The 24,175-nt window shown below is 44.9% G+C and overlaps 1 long non-coding RNA gene across 3 annotated transcripts; it reads right to left on the bottom strand.

The window, feature by feature from the left end:
• Positions 1–8,404: 8,404 nt before the first annotated feature.
• Positions 8,405–11,774, bottom strand: LOC309701943. 3 transcript variants are annotated; one of them, XR_014275313.1, is made up of 5 exons: positions 11,741–11,774; positions 11,010–11,619; positions 10,075–10,227; positions 9,617–9,707; positions 8,405–9,042 (listed from the first exon to the last, which is right to left on the bottom strand). It is a non-coding gene; the product is annotated as an uncharacterized lncRNA (long non-coding RNA). The 3 variants fall into 3 exon arrangements; XR_014275314.1 differs by having other exon boundaries at positions 9,617–9,702; positions 11,010–11,769; XR_014275315.1 differs by having other exon boundaries at positions 11,010–11,769.
• Positions 11,775–24,175: the final 12,401 nt, after the last annotated feature.

Genomic DNA, 24,175 nt, shown 5'->3' on the forward strand with positions numbered 1-24,175 from the left:
TGACACAAACAAACAAAAAGGAGAAAATGGCAAAGATGAGAAAAATTGTCGCTTAACTCATTGTCAACAGACGTCGAAAGACTAGTTAAGCAACAAGAAATGTTGACGAATTTAATGGACCAAATCAAAGAATTAAAAAGCTTGATTAAGGAAAAGGATAAAACAATCCAGCTCTTAGAAAGGAGAGTGGAGGATTTAGAACAGCATGCACGACTGGAGGATGTGATTATTACTGGTTTGGAAACCAAACACAGGAGCTACGCAAGAGTTACTGAGACTGGGAGTGGTGTGAGGTCTGGCGGAGATGAGCCCCCGATGGAGGAGCAACAAACATTAGAGCGTCAGGAAGTGGAGTTTTTTGCGAGTAAAAAACTTCCCCTGCATAGCAACAACATCCCTCCCCAGAAAGAATGCCAGGGCTCCTCCAGCAATAGCAGTAAAATTTGTGAATCGAAAACACAAAATTGAGCTACTGAGGCAGTCCAGACAACTGAAAGGGAGTGGAGTATATGTGAATGAACATCTCACAAAAAAGAACGCCGATATTGCCAGACAAGCCCGTATCATGCGTAAAGAAAAGAAAATCCAAGCAACATGGACGAGAAATTGCAAAGTGATGATAAAGCTCAAAAGAACACCAGAAGAAGCCAAGGTTGTAATGATCAGGGATCTTCATGATTTGGAAAATTACGGGGATGATTACACTGTTGCAGTCAGACGGCAGAAGGTCTGTTATGATGTGTTTGCTAACAACTAGCCGAACTAATTCAATGAAAGACACTATTTCTGACTGTCGGAGGGGGAAAATGGCAAAGTATGAGACGGTAGACTGGAAGAGTATTAGTGTGAAGCTGCAGGTGGATATGGAACTGGGATCGACGGTGTTACCATTATGCGCAGAGACGAGATATCGATCCGAGCCGCAGTTATTTATGGATCAGAAAGAACTGTATAGGTATGAGTGGTTTCCCAAAATATGTTGTGAAATACTTATATGGATGTTAATAATAAGGATAACAGACATTTAAAGAATACTCAATCATAATGACTGAAGATTCGGATTACAAATTACATGATTTTGAAAATAATATAGATCCAGAAAGGATTGTGCTAAATGCAATTAATGTTACATGCGAGTATTATACTGAGAATCAATTTAGGGATAATGTTGACTTAGGCAATACATTTTCATTAATTCATTTCAATTGTTGAAGCCTCTTTAAAAGTTATAAGATAAGATAAGATAAGATAACCTTTATTAGTCCCACACGTGGGAAATTTGTTTTGTTTATGTTCTGATTAATGATTTTTTGAATAATCTGAAAGGCAAGTTTAAAGTGACAGCCCTATCAGAAACATGGATAGATGAGGAAAGGGGTTGGGACTTTCACATTGATGTGTATGAATTATATCATGTAAATAGATCTAATAAGAAGGCAGGAGGTGTGGCAAATTTTGTTGATAGTGATTTGAAATGTAAACAGGTTGAATGTATGTCTGTGGCTATTGCTGATTTAATGGAGTGTGTTACAGTAGAAGTAGAAATGGAAAGAAAGAGTAATATAATTGTTACTTGTATGTATAGGAGGCCTGGGACACTGATAGAAACATTCACAGATGTAGTAGAAGATTTATTGAGCAAGGTAAAGGGAAATAAGACATTCTGTATTTGCGGCGATAATAATATTGATTTTTTTTAAAATGTCCAATCATAAGGCATCATCAGATTTTTTTGAGTTATTATTTGGAAGACTGTTATACCCTCTGATTACTAAACCTAGTGGAATAACTGAAAAGTCAGCTACTTTAATTGATCACATTTTCATTAATTACTTGGAAAGCAACCTTATAAGTGATCATTTACCTGTTTTTGTTACTTTAGATTATAAAATGACACGAAAGTGTGTGTGGACTAGTGATGTGTCGGTCGCGAACGAAACGGCTCTTAGAGCTGGATCTTTGACGTGAACGACGCGAGCCGGCTCCTTATCGCGAGCTTTTTTTTTTTCTTCTTTCTCTCACCCTTTCTCTCGCACTTTTTTCCCGCTTCACTCCGCATGCGAGCCTTGTGCTTTACGCTGAGCAGAGGGGGGAGGGGCGGTAGTTACACTCGCAGTAGCACAGGAACAGAGCGGGAGGGAGAGAGAGAGAAAGAGAGCCAGGGACAACAACGTCACATTAGAAAGGCATAGTAATCATCCACAACTATTTTCAGTTGCAGATGATAAAGGATTCAGAAAGTTTATTCATGCAGGTCCATATGACAGAGAATGTGCATCTTCTTTTTGTTTTCATATGTTTTCATATTTATATTTAATTGTGTTGTGGTTTGCAGTGTTTTGTGTTGTTTCACTTTAAATTTGGAAAAAGCTGAAAATTTAAATATTTAAAAGTTGAAATGTGAATAGTTGTTTTTTGTATCATATGATTTATTTATTAAATTTTATGTGGAGTGAATTAATAAAAGTATATTTACCGTGTCCCCTAGAGACAAAGCACGTACAAACTTCAACATACGTACGAACTCTGAAGCACGTAAAAGCTCAGAAGCACATAAAAACTCAAAACACGTACAAAACACAACAGAAGTGCTCCAGGATAATTATCAGAAAGGCTAAGAAAGAGTATTATAATAAATTATTTTACAAAAACAAAAATAATGTTAAGGGTACGTGGAATATCTTAAAAAAACGTATTGGGTAATAAATACACATCTTTAAATTTACCTACTTACTTTAATAAGAAAAATAAGGTCGTAGGTGATATGAATGACGTGGTAAATGAATTTAATTCTTTTTTTGTAAATATTGGGCCTAACCTGGCAAACTTAATTAGAAAACAGGATGATTCAGAATGGAAAGCAGACAGCAGAGTGGTACAGTCTGTGTTCATCCATCCATCTTCATCCGCTTTATCCAGGGCCGGGTCGTGGGGGCAGCAGCCTAAGCAGAGAAGCCCAGACCTCCCTCTCCCCAGCCACCTCCTCCAGCTTATCCGGGGGAACACCAAGGCGTCCCCAGGCCAGCCGAGAGATATAATCTCTCCAGCGTGTCCTGGGTCTGCCCCGGGGCCTCCTCCCGGTGGGACATGCCTGGAACACCTCACCCAGGAGGCGCCCAGGGGGCATCCTTGTCAGATGCCCGAACCACCTCAGCTGGCTCCTTTCAATGTGGAGCAGCAGCTGCTCTACTCTGAGCCCCTCCCGGATGGCCGAACTTCTCACCCTATCTCTAAGGGAGAGGCCAGCCACCCTTCGGAGGAAGCTCATTTCTGCCGCTTGTATCCGCAATCTCGTTCTTTCGGTCACTACCCACAGCTCGTGGCCATAGGTGAGGGTAGGGACGTAGATCGACCGGTAAATTGAGAGCTTCGCTTTTACACTCAGCTCCCTCTTCACCACGACGGACCGGTGCAGCGTCTGCATTACTGCAGCTGCAGCCCCAATCCGTCTGTCGATCTCCGGCTCCCTTCTCCCATCACTCGCGAACAAGACCCCGAGATACTTGAACTCCTCCACTTGGGGCAGGAACTCATCCCCGACCCGGAGTGGGCACTCCACCCTTTTCCGGCTGAGAACCATGGCCTCAGATTTGGAGGTGCTGATCCTCATTCCCGCTGCTTCACACTCGGCTGCGAACCGTTCCAGTGTGAGCTGGAGGCCCTCATCCGATGAAGCCAACAGAACCACATCATCTGCAAAAATCAGAGATGAGATTCTGAGGCCACCAAAGCGAAAGCCCTCCGCCACTTGGCTGCGCCTAGAAATCCTGTCCATAAAAATTATGAACAGAACCGGAGACAAAGGGCAGCCCTGGCGGAGCCCATCACCCACCGGGAACGAGTCTGACTTATTGCCGGCAATGTGAACCAAACTCTTACAACGGTTGTATAGGGATCGAATGGCCCGTAGCAATGGGCCAGACACCCCATACTCTCGCAACACCTCCCACAGGACACCCCGAGGGACACGGTCGAATGCCTTCTCCAAGTCCACAAAACACATGTAGACTGGTTGGGCAAACTCCCATGCACCCTCAAGTATCCTGGAGAGGATAAAGAGCTGGTCCAGTGTTCCACGACCAGGACGAAAACCGCATTGTTCCTCCTGTATCCGAGGTTCGACTAGCGGACGAACTCTCCTTTCCAGCACCCTTGCATAGACTTTCCCAGGGAGGCTGAGGAGTGTGATCCCCCTGTAGTTGGAACACACCCTCCGGTCCCCCTTCTTAAAGATGGGGACCACCACCCCGGTCTGCCAGTCCACAGGTACTGCCCCTGATCTCCACGCAACATTGCAGAGGTGTGTCAACCAAGACAGCCCTACAACGTCCAGAGCCTTCAGGAACTCGGGGCGGACCTCATCAACACCAGGGGCACTGTCACCAAGGAGTTGTTTAACTGCCTCAGTGACCTCGCCCCCGGAAATTGGCGGGTCATTCCCCTCATCCCCAGACTCTGCTTCCTCCTCGGAAGACGTGTCAGTGGGATTAAGGAGGTCCTCGAAGTATTCCTTCCACCGCCTGACAATTTTCTCAGTCGACGTCAGCAGCGCTCTGCCAGCACTATACACAGTGCAGGTAGAGCACCGCTTTCCCCTCCTGAGACGCCTGACGGTTTGCCAGAATCTCTTCGAGGCAGTCCGAAAGTCTTTTTCCATGGCCTCTCCGAACTCCTCCCACACCCGAGTTTTTGCTTCAGCCACTGCCCAAGCCGCATTCCGCTTGGCCTGTCGGTACCTGTCGGCTGCCTCCGGAGTCCCACAGGCTAACCAAGCCCGATAGGACTCCTTCTTCAGCCTGGTGGCTCCCTTCACCTCTGGTGTCCACCATTTGGTTCGGGGATTACCACCACCGCAGGCACCAACCACCTTGCGGCCGCAGCTCAATGCAGCAGCTTTGGCAATGGAGACGCTGAACATGGTCCATTCGGACTCAATGTCCCCAGTCTCCCTCGGAATGCTGTTGAAGCTCTGCCGGAGGTGTGCGTTGAAGATCTCGCGGACTGGGGCCTCTGCTAGACGTTCCCAGCACACCCTCACTACGCGTTTAGGTGCACCAGGTCTGTCCAGCGTCCTCCCCCGCCACCTGATCCAACTCACCACCAGGTGGTGATCAGTTGACAGCTCAGCCCCTCTCTTTACCCGAGTGTCCAGAACATATGGTCGCAGGTCTGCTGATACGATTACAAAATCGATCATCGACCTACGGCCTAGAGCGTCCTGGTGCCACGTGCACTTATGGACACTCTTATGTTCGAACAGGGTGTTCGTTATGGCCAAACTGTGATTAGATTAGTCCAATAACAAAGCACCGCTCGGGTTCAGATCAGGGAGGCCGTTCCTCCCAATCACGCCCCTCCAGGTCTCGCTGTCGTTACCCACGTGAGCATTGAAGTCTCCCAGCAGGACAACAGCACCCTCCAGCACCCCCCCCCCCCCCAGGGACTCTAAGAAGGCTGGGTACTCTGAACTGCCACTCGGCGCATAAGCGCAGATGAATCTCAGGACCCATTCCCCGACCCTAAGGCGCAGGGAACAAACCCTCTCGTCCACCGGGAAAAACCCCAACGTACCGGCAGCAAGCCGAGGGGATATTAGAATACCCACCCCAGCCCGCCGCCTCTCACCAGGGGCAACTCCAGACTGAGACAGAGTCCAGCCCCTCTCCAGGAGACTGGTTCCAGAGCCCAAGCCATGTGTAGAGGTGAGCCCGACTATATCTAGCCGGTACCTCTCAACCTCAAGCACTAACTCAGGCTCCTTCCCCACCAGAGAGGTGACATTCCATGTCCCTATTGCCAGTCTTGGCAGCCGGGGGTCAGTCCGCCAGGGCCTCCGCTCCTGGCCGCCACCCGGCACACAATGCACCCAACCCCTATGGCGCCTCCTGCGGGTGGTGGGCCTGCGGAAGGATGGGCCCATGTCTCCTCTTTGGGCTGTGCCCGGCCGGGCCCCATGGACTAAGGCACGGCCACCAGACGCTCGCCCTCGGGCACCCTCCCCGGGCCTGGCTCCAGGGCGGGGCCCCGGTAACCCTATCCCGGGCAGGGTAAACTGTTCCCTCGGTATCCTTTTCATAAGGGTCTTCTGAATCGCTCTTTGTCTGGTCCCTCACCCAGGGCCAATTTGCCATGGGAGACCCTACCAGGGGGCAAAAGCCCCCAGACAACATAGCCCCTGGGATCCCTGGGACACACAAACCCCTCCACCACGATAAGGTAGCGATTCAAGGAGGAGCAGTCTGTGTTTTTAGGGGAAATCACCGAAAAGGAAATCATAGCTATTGTAGCAAAATCTAAAAACAAGACATCCACTGACTCTGATGGGTTAGACATGGGTTAGTCATTGTATAATCAAACCTCTCTGTTATATTTTTAATCTCTCATTTTATACGGGTGTATTTCCTGACCGAATGAAAGTGGCAAAAGTTATCCCTCTTTATAAATCAGGAGACAGACATAGTTTTAATAATTATAGACCAGTATCATTGCTATCACAGTTTTCTAAAGCACTTGAAAAACTCTTTGCACAAAGATTTGATAGTTTCATTGAAAAACATCAACTGTTAAGTGAAAGTCAGTACGGATTTCGACGGAACAGATCAACAGCAATAGCATTAATGAAAACTATTGAAGACATTTCATCAGCAACACATAAAAGTTTATTTTGTGACCCAGAAAGAGTAATAAGAGTAATATTAAAACTAAGTAGCTGCCGCCATTGTTGGAAACTGGAATTGGCTGGGCCGCTCTATATCTGTGGTGTCTGTTAGCTGTTGAGCACTGGTTTGCCCTCATTAATCAGAAGCTTGGGGGTTCGATCCCAGGCTGCTACAGTCTGCATGCTAAAGTATCCTTGAGCAAAAGTTGCTCTCTGATTTGTTCATTGGCGTGTGAACATTAGATTAGCACTTAGGTGCAGAAAAAACAGTTCTTGTGTCAATTGGCAAATAAGGCATGTTTTATGTACTCACAGCACTTTGTATAAATGAGGCATGAGTGTTCAAAATGTTTGTTCTCCACAAAATGCACCAAATCTAATCAAGTCAAGAGAACTCTTGAGGGACTGAGCATATCATTGTCAAGTCTACTAGCATGAAATGCATCCATGAATATAACTGCAGAGGGTTTAGAATGAGGTGAAAACCACTGGTTTCACTCAAGAGGAATAGAAATATAGATAAATGAAGAACAAAAGAGTCTGCACAGTTCCCAAAAGAATTCTTTAGACAGATTAGCCCGAGATTGCCAGAATATACTTGAACCAGACCAGTGGGAGGAGAAAGGTTTAGAGGAGGAGGAGAGAAACAGCTCATGATCCAAAGCACACCACATCTTCTGTCCAATAAGGTGAAGCAATGTTATGGTAAAGGCATATGCGATTACCAGTGAACCTGGATCACTAGAGTTTATTGATGATGTGTGAAAAGTTGCCAGATCAATTCTGAATTTTCTGGGGCTACGATTCAGCCATGTGTTGCAAAACTGACAGTGCTTCAGAGTGTAAATAGATATTGACCCAAAGCATAAGCAAAGTACACTGAAAAAAATATGTTGTTGGATTTACTTAATTCAATGGTGGACATTTGTTGCACACAGATGTTTTGCTTTGGCAGCAACTTAAACAATTGAGTTAAATTAACACAATTTATTCATGTTCAATAAACTTGTGCAATTTGTGTTGATAAAATGTGACTTAAACATGTTTTGATGAAGTAATTTGAGCTCTTGGAATATTTTAATCCTTCACAATTTTCTCACGTTATCCCAACACCATTCAATAACTTTTACCCAATACTACTTGGTCACTTAAATACTACATGTTATCTTCAAATTACATTTTGCTATTATATTCTAGTATCAAATACACAATTTTCAAATGGAGGCCTTATAACAGATTGTATTGTTCTCTTCCAAGATGGTTGCTGGCATCCACCAGTAACCTTTCAAAACAAAAGGTCTAATTTCACTGCAGTAGGTAAAGAATTAAACTGACATTACTCCTCTACTGAATCTATATAAATCAACAGTTAAATAATGTCAGTTCTTCCGTGTTCTCTGGAATCAATCACAGCAAAGAAATTGGACTGTTTCTTTTGAAAAATGTTGGGAAAGAACAAATCAAAACATTCTATTTAAGGCCTCTAACGTCAAGATTCAGTTAAACAACAATTATAACTAAACAATTTGAGGTAATGTTAGTTTCCATTAACATTAAATTAGGTTACTGAATTGGCAAACACCTTCCTATTAACACTACCCATTTTACCCCAATAACTAAAGAAATTAGCACTTGCAGGTCAAAAACTTTATTCAAGAGACGCAAAAATAACATTGATACAGTGACTGTCAAAAATTACAGCACTGATCATACTGTGACATCTTGGTTCAAAACAGCACACTTAGAAATATTCAACGTTCTTTACTTCAACTGAATGAAACTGAAAATACCATTTCACACGACCCATATGGGATATTTAGACTGTATAACTGTTCACGCTACATCTCTTCACTAGTAAAAGAAAGAAAAAATACAAAGAGAAATTTAAAAATGCTGCCAAACAGACAAACAGAACTTGTACAGAGCAAAAGGAAAAACAAACAACAACAAAAAACGGCTCGTCCTCATGGCAGTTGCAGAGTATATAAAAATGAACCCTGCGATCCGTTCCTGGAATTGAGCTTCAAAAATGCAGCAGAACAAGTGTGAGATTTAAATGTCCTCTCACCTAGAGCTGGTCACCTCACATGCATAACAGTGAGCTTCGTTGCAGGAGCAGTTTTGTCTTAGTTGTGAGCTTTTCTTGAGAGCTGAGTTGCATCCAACTCCATTACCACCCATTGAATCACCTCAAAAGTGTAGCAGAGTTGTGATGGGTAACTCATGTTGAAGGAATAAAAAAGGTCCAAACAGCATGGCTACTGCAAAGGTCACGTTATCCAGATCTTGAAGAACAACATCAGAAAAGTCATTGCCTGCCGCATCCTCTGGAGACAGATGTTCATTGTGGTTTTCTCAATCTGTGCAGTGGCCTCAGTCAAGTCCTGGTTAAACACAAAACATTTCTTTAAGATTCCTTTTTAAACTCATCTCTTTTGAATCTACCAGTTCTAATGTTAGAGTAATTTAAACCAATGCAAGCAACATAGTAAATAGCTATAGCCAAAGAGTGGCCTGCCATGCTGCCATTCATGGTCTAACAGAGTTTCTAAGAGAGGGTGAAAAACATAATAATTTCAAATGCTTTACATTAGTTTTTGTTAGAAAGACACCGGCCCATCAGAAATCCAGGTTATGTCACTCAGAAGATGTTAGAATTTAGACTTTCAGCCCCACAATTTGGTTAGCTGTTGGTCATTTTTTCAAACAAAAGCTAATATAAATATTGGTGGGATTTTCCTTTGTTCATTAGAATGACAAATTTAAAGTTTTTTCACACTGATACAGGGGTGGGGATGGGGCCTCAAGGGCCGGCGGCCGAGTTCACTACCAGGCCTCATGTGAACTTCAAATTATTAAAGAGGACTACTGGTCCTAACCAGTCCAATGAGGATCAAGTGGATAACTAAATGCATTTTTAAATGTTGCAAAGCCACAATCTACTCATAAAACACTCACCATGAACTCCTGCACCAAGATGTTGCAATTGTCTTTCACACAGATGCGGAGCACTTTGATGAGGGACTCCGAGCATTAATGTCATCCTTGACTATTATAACAAAGAAAACAGAGATTTGTGAACTTTTCAGTAGCACAGAAGAAAATGATCCCAGACAAAAACTCTTGACTTTTTAAACCAGTCAACATGCAACACCAGCATCTACAAAGCAATATCAAACGTTCCTGTTTGACATCAACTTTATGGATATATAGTTTCCAGAACATTTATTTTTAAAAAAAGATAATTTTTTCCTCAGTGGGCCAGTAAATGCATGACGAAAATTATGGCATCATTTTAGTGGAATCATTACTCACAGGTAATAGTTGACTGTTTCAATGGATGTAGCATAAAAATCTTTTACTGACCTAATGCAATACATATACACTTTGTAGTTAAAGAATTTTAAAGTTCTTACTGTCATCATGGCAGCTACATCCTTTAGCTTTGTGCCCTGTTCCCCCGATCACTTTGCAAACACTTTCAGCAGACTGTCAGAGAAAAACTCAGCTCCGTCAGAAACCTTGACTGTAAAGGCATGGTTGGGATGCACTGGAATGCTGCATTTTATCTGAAATGACATAAAATTATTTTGAAATAACAGCAGGCACTGTGCTTGGTTAATCAGTAATGTTTTGTTGAATAAAAACTGTGTTTCCAGATCTTATGGGATTAAAAAAAATCCAAAGATGTTTGTTTCTGATTTGCAACCCAACAACCCACAAGTTACAACCTCATTTCAGTTCAAGTGTGCATTAATGCGAGTCCAGTAATCACCTTTCTGGCAATACATACAGGTATAAGTTAAACCTATGGCAGATTTTGTGTAAATAATCATTCTGTACATTCGATAATCTTTAATCCTACAACTGTTTACAACTTGCATAGTTCCCATTTCTGTATAGCTGTATATCCCAGATTCTGTAAAGTTATTTATTTCATATTCTGTATAGTTTTTCATATTTATATCCTGTTCATATCCTGTACATAGCTTGTACTCACTACAGCCTGTACATACTTATAGTTATAGAATATTCACAACATACTTCATACCGTGTACATTATAACATACCATAATAGACCCATTTCTGTAATATACTCACATATCTATATTATTGCTAATATATATTGTAATATATCTATATCACTAAAGCACTTCTGGATGGATGCAAACTGCATTTCGTTGCCCTGTACCTGTGCATGTGCAATGACAATAAAGTTGAATTCTATTCTATTCTATTCTATTTTGGATCTCTCAGTTGTATTAATAGGGTGAGTATGCATGCACCTAATAATTATAAAAAACCTATTATAATTAAGTTACAGAAACGAAAATAGAATATACTTTCTTACCATAACACCTTGAACCCACAATCCATCAGCTGACTCCTGGTGAAATGCAGAATAGAGGTCATCTCTCAATGTGCAGCAAAAAAAACAAAAACAAAAGGACAGCAGGTGAGGGCAGGAGGGGTAGGGATGTAAGCTAGCATAATGCCGCTGATGATATTAGCTAAAGCTGTTCAATGTCCAAAATCTCACTAACACCACGGTGCAGTAAATACACAATGTAACTGAAGAGTCAGTTGACAAATCTATTCACACAGAAAACCAAATTATGTTATGAGTGCCTCGTAATTAGGTTTAATGTGATATTACGGCTCTTGTGCCAAAGACAAATTCAAATGAAAAAGCGCCAATTCTTTGACAACAGATAAAACAGCAAATAAGCTAACGGCTCTTTTTTAGCATGTTACATGGCGACACTCTAGACGTTTAACTACATTTGGCTGAAATATGGTAAAAATGAATTCAAAAAATCAAGACATACCAAAAACGTAGAGTTGGCTGCTCGACTTGACTGAGATGGATGCCTTTTTTAAACCACGATCCAAAGCCCGCGAGATGAAATCACGCGTGGTTTCACGAGATTTAACGTTGCTATCTTATTGACTTACTTCACCTGAACATGATATGAACAATTTAATACACCCTTTCTGCATATCATGTAGTTTTTACACTATATAGTTACATTTAACTTTAAAACATGAGGCAATTGTGTTAAATGCATGCAAGATGCTTACATAAATCCAAGAGATGGCCAGTCCCTTTTTTTCAGTGTAACGTAAAAATGGTTCAGTGGCCAAGTTAGCAACATTACCTCGGTTCAGTATAGCCTAATTTTCATTTCTGAAACACAAAACTGCAGTGAAAGACTCCCATAGACTCTGACAAGCAGAGTATCAAAGGATGATACATGTGCTGATGTCCAAGGGTTCAGACTGAACCGTTAAGGCAGTTAAGAAAACTCTTCGAAAACCTATTGAACACTAGCTGTGCTTTGATTACATATTGATCGGTCGATTTAAAGACCACTATGGTGGTACAGAAAGGCAAAACCAGAGTAATTGTGTCAACTTAGTGACCTAATGGTATGAACATTCATTGCAGTAAAGCATCATATTTTACACCATATTTTACAAAAAAGAAGATTAGAATATTAAAAAATAAAATAGTGAAACATGTAATAGAGGCTATAAGTAGCCCAGCAGCTGTACCCAGTGTGCTTACCCAGTGCCTTTATTGTGATCTCGGGTGACTTCAACCATGTATCACTGGACAATACACTACCAACATTCAAACAATATGTGGACTGTCCCACCAGGGGAGAGAAAACTTTAGACTTACTGTATGCTAACGTCAAGAATGCATACAGCTCCTCCTCCCTCCCCCCACTTGGTAGGTCAGATCATAACCTGATTCACCTCACCCCCCGCTATGTGCCAATTGTGAGGAGGGAACCTGTGACCACCAGGACTGTTAGGAGGTGGTCAGAGGAGGCAATAGCGGAACTACAGGGCTGTTTCGAGGTGACCGACTGGGAAACACTCTGTGAGCCTCACGCCGAGGACATCAATGGGCTTACTGAGTGTATCACAGACTACATAACTTTCTGCACCGACTCCATTGTTCCAGCTCAGACTGTTCATTGTTACCCAAATAACAAGCCGTGGGTGACTAAGGACATCAAAGCCCTCCTCAACAACAAGAAGAGGGCTTTCAGAGGGGGCAACAAAGAGGAGGTGAGGAAGATCCAGGTGTTACTAAAGGACAAGATCAGAGAGGCTAAGGACAATTACAGGAGGAAGCTGGAGTGGAAACTCCAGCAGAACAGCATGAGAGAGGTGTGGAGGGGCATGAAGACCATCACTGGATTCAGGCCAACCAACAGCAGGGGAGCTGAGGGAGGTGAGAATAGAGCCGACGAGTTGAATCTGTTTTTCAATAGATTCGACACCACAGTGTCTGCTCCTACCCCCACAACCTCACCTGCAGTCAGCCTGGAATCCAGAGCCACACCACTGTGCCAGCCTCTCTTCACATGTTGCCTCCTGTGAGATTCCTGACACCCCTCCCCCACCCATCACCTTCACTCAATACCAGGTTGAGATGCAAATGAGGAGACTTCACTCAGGCAAGTCTGCTGGACCAGACGGAGTGAGTCCCCTTGTCCTCAAGGCCTGTGCCCCCCAGCTGTGTGGAGTCTTTCATAAACTGTTTATGCTGAGTCTGAGTCTGCAGAGGGTCCCGGTGATGTGGAAGACATCATGCCTCGTCCCTGTACCAAAGACGCCTCGTCCCAGTGGCCCCCAGGATTACAGGCCCGTGGCACTGACCTCCCACATCATGAAGACCCTGGAAAGGCTCATCCTGGACCAGCTGCGACCCATAGTAAGACCACATCTGGATCCCCTTCAGTTCGCTTATCAGCCTCGTCTCGGAACAGAGGACGCCATCATCTACCTGCTCAATCGTGTCTACACCCATCTGGACCAGCCGGCGAGCACTGTGAGGGTCATGTTTTTTGACTTTTCCAGTGCTTTCAACACCATCAGGCCGACCCTCCTGGGTGATAAGTTAGCAGCGATGCAGGTGGATGCTTCTCTGGTGTCCTGGATTGTTGATTACCTGACAGGAAGACCACAATATGTACGTCTCCCACAGTGTGTGTCTGACAAGGTGATTAGCAACACAGGGGCACCACAGGGGACTGTCCTCTCCCCCTTCCTCTTCACCCTCTACACCACAGACTTCAGCCACTGCACAGAGACCTGCCATCTTCAGAAGTTTTCTGATGACTCTGCGGTGGTTGGATGCATCAGCAGGGATGATGAGACAGAGTACCGGGCTGTGGTCGACTCCTTTGTCACGTGGTGTGAGCAGAATCATCTGCAGCTCAACGTGGCAAAGACCAAGGAACTGATCATGGACTTCAGGAAGACCAGGAAACACTTGACCCCTGTTTCAATCCAGGGGGTCAGTGTTGACATTGTGGAGGACTATAAATACCTTGGAGTACACATTGACAATAAACTGGACTGGGCTAAAAACACCACAGCACTTTACAGGAAGGGCCAGAGTCGTCTCTATTTTTTGAGGCGACTGAGGTCCTTCAACATCTGCCAGAAAATGCTGAGGATTTTCTATGAGTCTGTGGTGGCCAGTGCGATCCTCTATGCTGTTGCATGCTGGGGGAGCAGGCTGAGGGTCGCAGATGCCAACAGACTTAATAAACTGATCCGTAAGGCCAGCAATGTTGTGGGGATGGAGCTGGACTCCCTCAAGGTGGTGTCGGAGAGGCGGATGCTGTCCAAGATAAAGACAATGTTGGATAACACCTCCCACCCACTCCATGACATGTTGGTCAGTCACAGGAGCTCGTTCAGTGAGAGACTGAGATTACCGAAAAGCACCACTGAACGACACAGGAAATCATTCCTGCCTGTGGCCATCTCCCTGTACAACGCATCCACTTAACACACTGTTTGCTGCTACAACTACACATGTTTCTTTTCCAAATATTTATTTATAAGTGACTTATGTATGTATGTATGTATATATATGTATATATTGTACTATTCTTAGTTAGCGTATTGTCTGTCTTGTCTTAATGTTGGTTTAAAATGGAGCAGTGTAACAAAAAATAATTTCCCCCAGGGATCAATAAAGTATTCTGATTCTGATTCTGATTCTGATTATGATAGGAAAACCAAAACACAGATGTATCTTTCATCTATAGCCCTGAAAAGTCATAGCCAGTAAATAAGAAACTGATCGGTCAGTCGGGCGTGGCTTCCTATGTGTATTTTACATTTCTATGAAAAATCTGCCCATAATTAAAACTGCAGAGAGCATAAAAGCCTCACCTTGTCTTTACTCAGCAGTTTACACACAAAGTTTTCCAACATCAAACTTTAATAGATTTCACTTTTTTGTCTGGAGTTGTTTTGAATTATTTTCATATCTACTGACAAAGAAGATAAAACTAAAAAAACAAAACAAACAAACTTAAAAATAAATTAATGCTGAATGGTGGTATTTGTTATCATGGTTATGACAGAATAAATGAAAAGTTGCAGGTATGTTGGATAATAAGGGATTGCATTTATATAGCGCTTTGAGGGGCCCTCAAAGTGCTTTACAAATTCACTCTCACATTCACACACTGGTGGAGGCAGCTACAGTTGTAGCCACAGCTGCCCTGGGGCAGACTGACACAAGCGAGGCTGCCATATCGCACCATCGGCCACTCTGGCTAACACCAGTAGGCGGTAGGTGAAGGTCCTTGCCCAAGGACACAACGACCGAAACTGTCTGAGCCGGGGCTCGAACCGGCAACCTTCCGGTTACAAGACGAACTGCCAACTCTTTGAGCCACGATCACGATAACCAGTTAACAAACATAGCACTGCATTAATAAGAACCCTCCAGCACTATCCCCATGCATCCCCCTAAGTTTGGAGAACCTGCTTTAACACAACAAGTGGCAAGATCATTATGCTGCTACCTCAGCAAAACTGGATTAAAAGAACAAAAAACTTTTATTATATTTTTGTGATTGAATTTCAGTGTTAAAAGCAGAAATTGTTACATATTTAAGATGCCATAATTTTGCAATAATACCCTGAGCAAATGATATAAAGGGACAGAAAAGTAACTTAAATGCTCCACTACCACACATGTCCTGTGAAAAGAAGCTAAGATGAGATTGTGATGTGATTATGGCTTTATGTGAATTGAAATGTATCACCTCATCTCATTTTATAATGGTTAAATATAGATGCAATGTGCTGAGGCTGTGTCTTTGTATGTGTGTGTGGTCTTCCAGGTTTCCTCTGCATCCATCAATGTGGCAGTGCTGGACAAACCAATCTCCTCTCTGTCTCTTCTTATTGCATCACACATATCCAGCCAGCAGCTTCATCAGCTGGCCAGCTTTCATGAAGGCACCCGCAGGATGGATTGTCTGCTGCTGAGATAGACTAACTGAGATTTACAATGTTCCCATGTGACCTGAAGACTGTCCATTGTTTCAGTTTTGTCTCTAGGTGGTTACTTTAGGTGAGCAAATTGTGGTAAAGTAATGATGCTGGGTGGGTTGACTGAATTCCCGACGGGGTCAAAAGTCATCAGGCAGATGTGACCGGACAGCAAGAGAGAGCAACATTTAGATCAGACGGGAGATACACTTTTGAAATAAAGCTTTTACCTTCCTGTGCGCTGCAGCTGATCTGCTGATACTCACGCAGAAAGCCCTTCTCATCTGCATCGATGGAGAGACTCACAAGTTACTTTAGACACACAAAACAAATCAAAGTCTTTTGTATGTCTTTATATTCAAGTCACAGCAACTTAAAGTGTTGAATCTGCTACATTAAAGTTTCCACTATGACTGCTGTCATATAATAATTCAACAGTTGAGAAGCCAGTGTCAGGAGTAGATGAGCCTGAGGAAGAATCTCTTGCATTATCCATGTGGCTAACTGAAACAAACACAGATCCATCAAGGCCTCATCAAGGAGCCACTGCAACTAAATGTCAGGCTTTGAAGCTTGGTGCGATTTCTTTTTATCTTGTATTCAGCACACGACAGCGTCACTGTGGTGTGATTTAAGGCTCAGGAATCCATGCTGGCGTGGCAGAGCTCAAATTAAAGCCGCTCTTGTTCACGGACACAAAACCACCCCTAGACCTGCATCCTGCAATTATGAGGGTTTATTCAAATGTCCCTGTCGGGGGTGCTGGAGGGTGTGCTGGAAGCTGTTGTCAGAGTTATCACCTGTTATCTAATTCCTGACAGCACATGCACATGAAGCGTGACATCTTTGATCGGTAAACCAGGGTTTGTTTTGTTTTGTGTGTTCATGCAAATCAATTTCGGTGTGTAGATACATAATAAAGCTAAATGTCATTAGATACAGATTTAGAACTGCTGTTTGAGTAGTAAACAAAACCTTTAGTCTTTCCTGGACACAGAAACATTTGGAGTCAGGAGCAAAGATAGATGGACATATAACCAATTTCAAATGGGACTAAAACAGATTGAAATTTATTGCAAATAAATTAAACACCATATTTATCTGAAAATGGAAAAAAGAAATAGCAACAGGTCTGTAACATGTGGCTATAAGGCTGTGTGGCTGCAGCTGATGCAAAATGAGAGAAAGAGCTCAATTTCAGAGCAAAATATTTTTTACTAAATGATATTTGAATGTAAAACTTAAAAAAAAATTGCCTACACAGTAAAAGAATAGCTGAAAAGCTGTATATAGTTTTGTAATCTGTTCATATGCATTTGTAACCCTATGAACCAAAGGAAAATACGATTGTTTTCAGTATGAATGAAAATGTTATGTAAACATTTGATATTTGATTATTTTTTGTTTGTTTGGTATACCATGTGCCAAAAAAACAAAAACACTTCTAAGCTAAGGAGATGTTCTTTAATGTCTTGATTCATTTTCCACCAAAGTTCCTCATTTATGTAAATAGCATCCATCCATCTTCTTCCGCTTATCCGGGTCCGGGCAGCAGCCTAATCAGAGAAGCCCAGACCTCCTCCAGCTTATCCAGGGGACATGAGCAAGATAGAGACAATGATCATAGCTCCTCCTGATCTATATTCTAAAATCAGTCGGGTTCTTGCCCCTTTCTGTTCTTCTGCTAAGCCAAATATTTGAAATCTTGGAGTAATATTTGACTCTTCTTTGGGCCTTGACTCACACGTAAAATCTCTGTCTCGTTCCTGTTTCTTTCATTTAAGGAATATTTCTAAACTGCGACATATGGTCTCCTTAGCTGAACTGAAAAAAAATTGTCCATGCATTTGTGTCATCGCGTTTAGATTATTGTAATTCCCTGTTTACCAGCTTGGATAAATTATCTCTTTCTCGCCTCCAAGCTATACAAAACGCAGCGGCCAGACTACTAACTCGTTCTAGCAAGCGAGCTCACATCACTCCTATTTTATGTTCTTTACATTGGCTCCCAATAGATTTTTAGAATTCGTTTTAAAATGATTGTTTTAACGTACAGAGCACTAAATGGCCCCAGATTATTTATCCAAGCTTCTCACAAAATACACTACTGCTCGCCGTCTCCGCTCACAGACTCAGAGTTTGTTGGTTGCTCCCAGAATATGTCTGAAGACGAAAGGGGGCGGAGCCTTTCAGTCTGTGGCACAAAGGCTGTGGAACAGTCTACCTCTACAACTGGTTGACTCTGTGGAATCCTTTAAAAAAACAGTTAAAAACTTTACTGTTTAAACAAGCTTTCTGTTGACCAATGCCTTTTACATTTTTAATTTACATTTAAACTCTATATTGTGTATACTGTGCATTTTGCTATTTATCGTACTGTTTATTTTAATCTCTGTGTGCAGCACTTTGTGACTACCCGTCTATGAAAAGCGCGTAATAAATAAACTTTACTTACTTACTTACTTACTTACCAAGGTTTTCCCAGGAAAGCCGAGATATAAAATCCCTCCAGCGTGCCCTGGTTCTGCCCCGGGGCCTCCTTACAGCGGGACATGCCCGAACCACCTCGATTAGTGCCTTTCGATGTGGAGGAGCAGTGACTCTACTCAGAGCCCCTTGTGGGTGACAGAACTCTTCACCCTATCTCTAAGGGAAAGGCCAGCCACCCTTCCAAGGAAGCCCATTTCAAATGAAGAAAGCAGCCCTGTTCTTTAACGCAAGCATGAAGTGACAGTATTACTGGAGATGAAGGTAAAGCCATCCAGAGAGTCATTTCTAGTTTAAGCTCTAATGTACAAACCAATTTCATGTGCTGATTAGTTGTTGGTTATTTTTCCTTCAAGCCACTAAAGTGTTTCATTTCTAGCTATTGCAGCAGACATGTTTTCCTCATGCTTGGTTTGATACCGTACATTTATCCTTTACGTACCTCATGTACATAAAAAGTAAATCACCTCATAAACAGTGATCGGAGGTAAAGTGAATTGCCTGCCAGCAGCATTCATCAACATACAAAACAATCTCCATGCAGGTAGAAAAGCACTCATCTGCAGCAAAGTATTTCCAGCAGCTAATGGTGGGCTCAGCCACCCAACCACCAGATTAACAGCACAGAGCAAGTTGAGCTGATATCACTATGTAAATGAGTGGGTTACAAACCACAGCAGGGGCATGTTATTTGCATGAGTGGACCAGTGTAATGTATTGCTTCATTAAATAAGCACATAAAGAGAGAGCATGATGTCAGTCCACTGATGGGGAGCATGAGTCAATGGAAGCAAAAATAACCTGATGTAGTCTCAGTGTTTACCGTGACACGATGGGAGCTATCCTGCAGACAGCGAAACATGGCGGAGAGACGGCTGTTTTCCCTGCAGATAGATTTATGACTTTAAATGGAGCATTACAGCAAACAGCCTGCATTAGCCTTTTTGTATGTCTCAATAAAAAACAATAAAAGCATAGAGGAGGCAAAGCAAAGAGATAAAAAGTAAAGGAATGAAAACCTGGATTTATAACATTTTTACATTAATTGCAAGATGAAATTTTTAAAAGATGAGAAGCTGCAGATTTCAAACGACCGTAAATAAGCAAGTGTTGTTGGGTTTACAGCTGTAGCAAATCTAAATATGGGCAACACAATACATTTAACCTCTGTGGGCACATTTGAAAAGCCTCATTTAAACCATGAGGCTTTTCTAATGAGGCTTCTAATTCAGATTCAGTAAACAGAATTATTCATTAGACAAAAAAGTTGTGCTGGTGGGATTCAACTCATATAACCATTGAAACCATCTTCTACCTGTTAGCTGCACATCACTACAGGCTATCCTATATGCAGTATAGTCAGATGAGACAATTAGATTACACAAGAACATCAGCATCTGATGGGTGACAAATTTATCCTGCAGCATAATTGTAAGCCCACAAAAGGCAGAAGAAGCCTCCCTTAAAATAAGAGGATCCTGTAGCAACAGTTTGGGCTAGACTGTGCTTATACTGGATCACTAGCACCAGACATTTGCAACTGGTCCATTCATACCTCATTCACTCTTACTCGTGATCACGCATGCTGATATGTTTTTTTCACCATGTTTTTACTGCCACTGCTTCCTCTTTCTGTGATATTAAGATATTAAGGTTAAGATTGGCTCAAGCACAGGAGCAAGTTGCTTGATTATTGCTCAGTTTCCTCTCAGACCGCTGCTTCCCCCTCATTCTATTTACCAGTGTGTTCCTTTTTACATACCGTATTTTCCGCACTATAAGGCACACTTAAAATCCTTTAATTTCCTCAAAAAATCGACAGTGCGTCCTATAATCTGGTGCGCCGTATGTATGAATTCTGGTTGTGCTCACTGACCTCGAACCGATTTTATGTGTTATACGGCGCTCAAAAACTTTGGTAAGCTACGAAGCCGCACTACATGATGGATTGTTGGAGCATTATGGCTCCCGTAGTCAGGAGCCTCGTAGAGTAATCTGGGAGATAATCTGAGATAATCCATCCACAACACGAGGTTAGTCATTAATATACTGCAACAACATGGGAATAGAGCAGCTGCCTGAGAATTCAGCATTAATGAATCAATGGTACGAAAGTGGAGGAAGCAAGAAGGAGTTGAGTAAATTTTGACTTATCTGACTGTTTTTTGCGGGGGGGGGGGGGGGGGGGGGGGGGTTAGCTTGATGCGCTTTATAATCTGGTCCTGTCAGCTGGTGATCAGCTGATCACGGGGCCGGGTTTAAAAGAGAGACACAACCCACCTGTTTGCCGCTCAGACATCGTTCTCTTCATGTCAGGAGCTCCGAAACCTTGCCGACGTCAGCCTCCGCCTGATTCAGCAACTGTGAGTGTTTTCCCTCTCGATTCATTTTCTCATCCCGGCTCCGCTCACTCTTCAGCTGCTAGCCCAAGCAGTACATTCAGTGAGGAGCCCATGCAGCTGGGTAGACTCTCTAAAGAGGAGAGAGAGAGACGCTGGCGTGAGGGTCTCTGCGCCTACTGTGGATCAGCTCGACACCGTCGTCCCCAGTGCCCGCTACGTCAGGGAAACGACGACACCAGGTAGACTGCGGGGGAGTCCCACCTGGCCCTTCACACTCCTCTGACCCCTCTCGTTTTCTGTTACCAGTAATATTTCACCTGAAACACCAACAGTTCTCATCTGAAGCCCTCCTGGACACCAGAGCCGCTGAGAACTTCATCGACTAAAAACTAGCCTCTCGACTTCGCATTCCATTAACTCCTGTTGATCGATTTCTCCCGGTGACCTCAGTAGATGGGCGACCCCTCCAACCCTACCCGATCCATTCCCAGACCCAGTCGGTTCGCATGTCTATCGGGGATCATCAGGGGGCGATCCAGTTTCTAGTAGTCTTGGCCACTTCCTCTCCTCTCATCCTTGGATACCCCTGGTTCCGTCAACATGACCCCCACATCTCCTGGTCTTCCTGCCAGATCCTGGATTGGGGTCCCCAGTGTCCACGCCGCTGCCTTCTCTCTCGGACCAAAAAGAACTCAAAGTCAGAGGAGGCCTCTCCCCCAGAGCCCATTGATCTGGATAAGATCCCTCCAGCTTACCACAACCTATCTGAGGTCTTCAGTAAGAGGCGAGCCTCTACTCTACCTCCTTATCGCTCCTATGACATAGCCATTGAGCTCCTCCCGGGAGCGGTCCCCCCTCGTGGTCGCCTGTTCTTTCTGTCACCCGCAGAGAATAAGGCCATGGAGGAGTACGTTGCTGAGGCTCTCCAACAGGGCTTTATTTGCCCTTCTACCTCTCTTGCTGCTGCTGGATTTTTCTTTGTCAAGAAGAAAGATGGCGGGCTCTGCCCCTGTATAGATTATTGGGGCTTGAATAAAGTCACTATCAAGAACCGCCATCCTCTTCCTCTGCTATCCACCGCACTCGATTCCCTCTCCCAGGCCTGCATCTTCACCAAACTGGACCTGCGCAGCGCCTACAATTTGGTGCGCATTAGGGAAGGGGACGAATGGAAGACGGCCTTCATCACCCCTAACGGGCACTGGGAGTACCTGGTGATGCCCTTCGGCCTCTGCAACAGCCCTGCTGTCTTCCAACATCTCATCAACGATGTCTTGCGGGATATGCTAGGCCGGTGGGTGTTTGCTTATCTAGACGACATCTTGATCAACTCCCGCACCGAAGTGGACCATATTCGCCATTTGAGGGCCGTGCTGAACAGGCTGCTCGAGTACCGGCTGTTCTGCAAACTGGAGAAGTGTGCTTTCCATCAGCGGTCCACCACCTTCCTAGGCTTAACCATCTGCTCCGATGGCCTGACCATGGACCCGCAAAAGGTCCAAGCCGTGACCCAGTGGCCTCAGTTCTCCTTCCTTAAGCAGCTACAGAGCTTCCTGGGCTTTGCCAATTTCTATTGGCGCTTTATTCGTAATTTCAGCACCGTTGTTACCCCGCTGACATCCCTCACCAAACCAGCTAACCTGCCTAAGCCCTTCTGCCTCTCCCCAGGCGCAAAACAGGCATTCCGAGACCTTATCCACCGGTTCACTACGGCCCCCGTCCTGCTCCACCCTGATCCTACCAGAGATTTTGTGGTGGAGATGGATGCCTCCGATGTTGGCGCTGGCGCCGTCCTTTCTAAACATGGCACAGATGGAAAACTTCACCCATGCTGCTATTTCTCAAGGAAATTTTCTCCCACGCAGCAACGGTACAGTGTCGGAGACCAAGAACTCCTGGCCATCAAGTGGGCCTTAGAAGAGTGGCGGCATTGGCTCCTGGGAGCGAAAGACCCTTTTCTGATCTGGACTGATCATCAGATCCTGATCCTAAGGCAGACGCTCTCTCCAGACAGTTCGCCCAGGACGGCCTCACGTCAGACCCTGGACCTATCCTACCTTCTCATTGCTTCGCTGCCCCCCTTCGGTGGCCCCTGGAGGACTCTATCCGGGATGCCCTGACGGCCAAACCACCTCCGCCTGACACCCCTGCTGGGAGGCTCTATGTACCATCCCGGTGCCGTCAGGAGGCCTTGCTCTGGGGTCACACCTCCCCGCTCTCTGGTCACCCGGGGCCTGACAGGACCATCCAACTCCTCCGTCGTGCCTTCTGGTGGCCCTCCATGACTCGGGAGGTCCGTGAATTTGTTTCCACCTGTGACACCTGTGCTCGGACCAAGTCCTCCACTCAGCCTTCCGCTGGCGACCTTCGCCCTCTCCCTGTGCCGGGACGTCCCTGGTCCCATGTCGGCCTTGACTTTGTTACCGGCCTCCCATCCGTGGACGGTCTTGACACCATCCTCACGTTTTCGAAGGCGGTGCACCTGGTCGCTCTGGCCGGCCTCCCTTCCGCCAAACGGACGGCCGAGCTCTTCTTGGACCATGTCGTCCGGCTTCACGGGTTCCCCAAGGACATAGTCTCTGACAGGGGGCCCCAGTTCACCACCAAGTTCTGGAAAGCCTTTTGCCGCCTGATTGGAGCCTCTCCCAGCCTCTTGTCCAGCTATCACCCTCAGACCAATGGGCAGGTTGAACAGACCAATTAACAGCTGTGGGTTTTTGAGGTGCTTCGTCTCCGCCCAACCGTCGCTTTGGCCTCGTTACCTGCTGTGGGCTGAGCTGTCTCATAACCTTCACGTCTCTTCTGCCACCGGTCTCTCGCCCTTTGAAGTCTGTCATGGTTTCCATCCTCCTATCTTCAGCCATCAGGAGGTGGAGGTTGAAGTGCCTGCTGCTGAACGGATGGTCCGCCGCTGTCGTCAGGCCCGGATCAAGGCGTGGGCTGCCATTTCCTGAGCCAACGCTCTGTACACCAAGCAGCATCGTCGCCGCCACCGCCCGGGTCATCCTTTTCAGCCGGGGGATCGCGTCTGGCTCTCCACAAGGCACCTGAGGCTCCACACTGAGTCCAAGAAGCTCACTCCCAGGTTCGTTGGCCCGTACGAGATCGCTGCCCAGCTCAACCCCGTGACTTATCGTCTCCGGCTTCCACCCGCCATGAAGGTCGATCCGGTTTTCCACGTCTCGCAGCTTAAACGGCACGTTACTTCCTCGCTGGTGCCCCCCTCCCCGGCCCTGCCCCCGCCCAGGTTCGTAGATGGGGGTCCTGTCTACACTGTCCGGCGGATCTTGGACTCCCGTCCCCGGGGTCGAGGGGTCCAGTATCTTGTGGACTGGGCTGGCTACGGTCCTGAGGAGCGCTCCTGGGTGCC

The sequence above is a fragment of the Aulonocara stuartgranti genome, assembly GCF_965226115.1.
Source record: "Aulonocara stuartgranti genome assembly, chromosome: 1".
NCBI classification, from domain to species: domain Eukaryota; kingdom Metazoa; phylum Chordata; class Actinopteri; order Cichliformes; family Cichlidae; genus Aulonocara; species Aulonocara stuartgranti.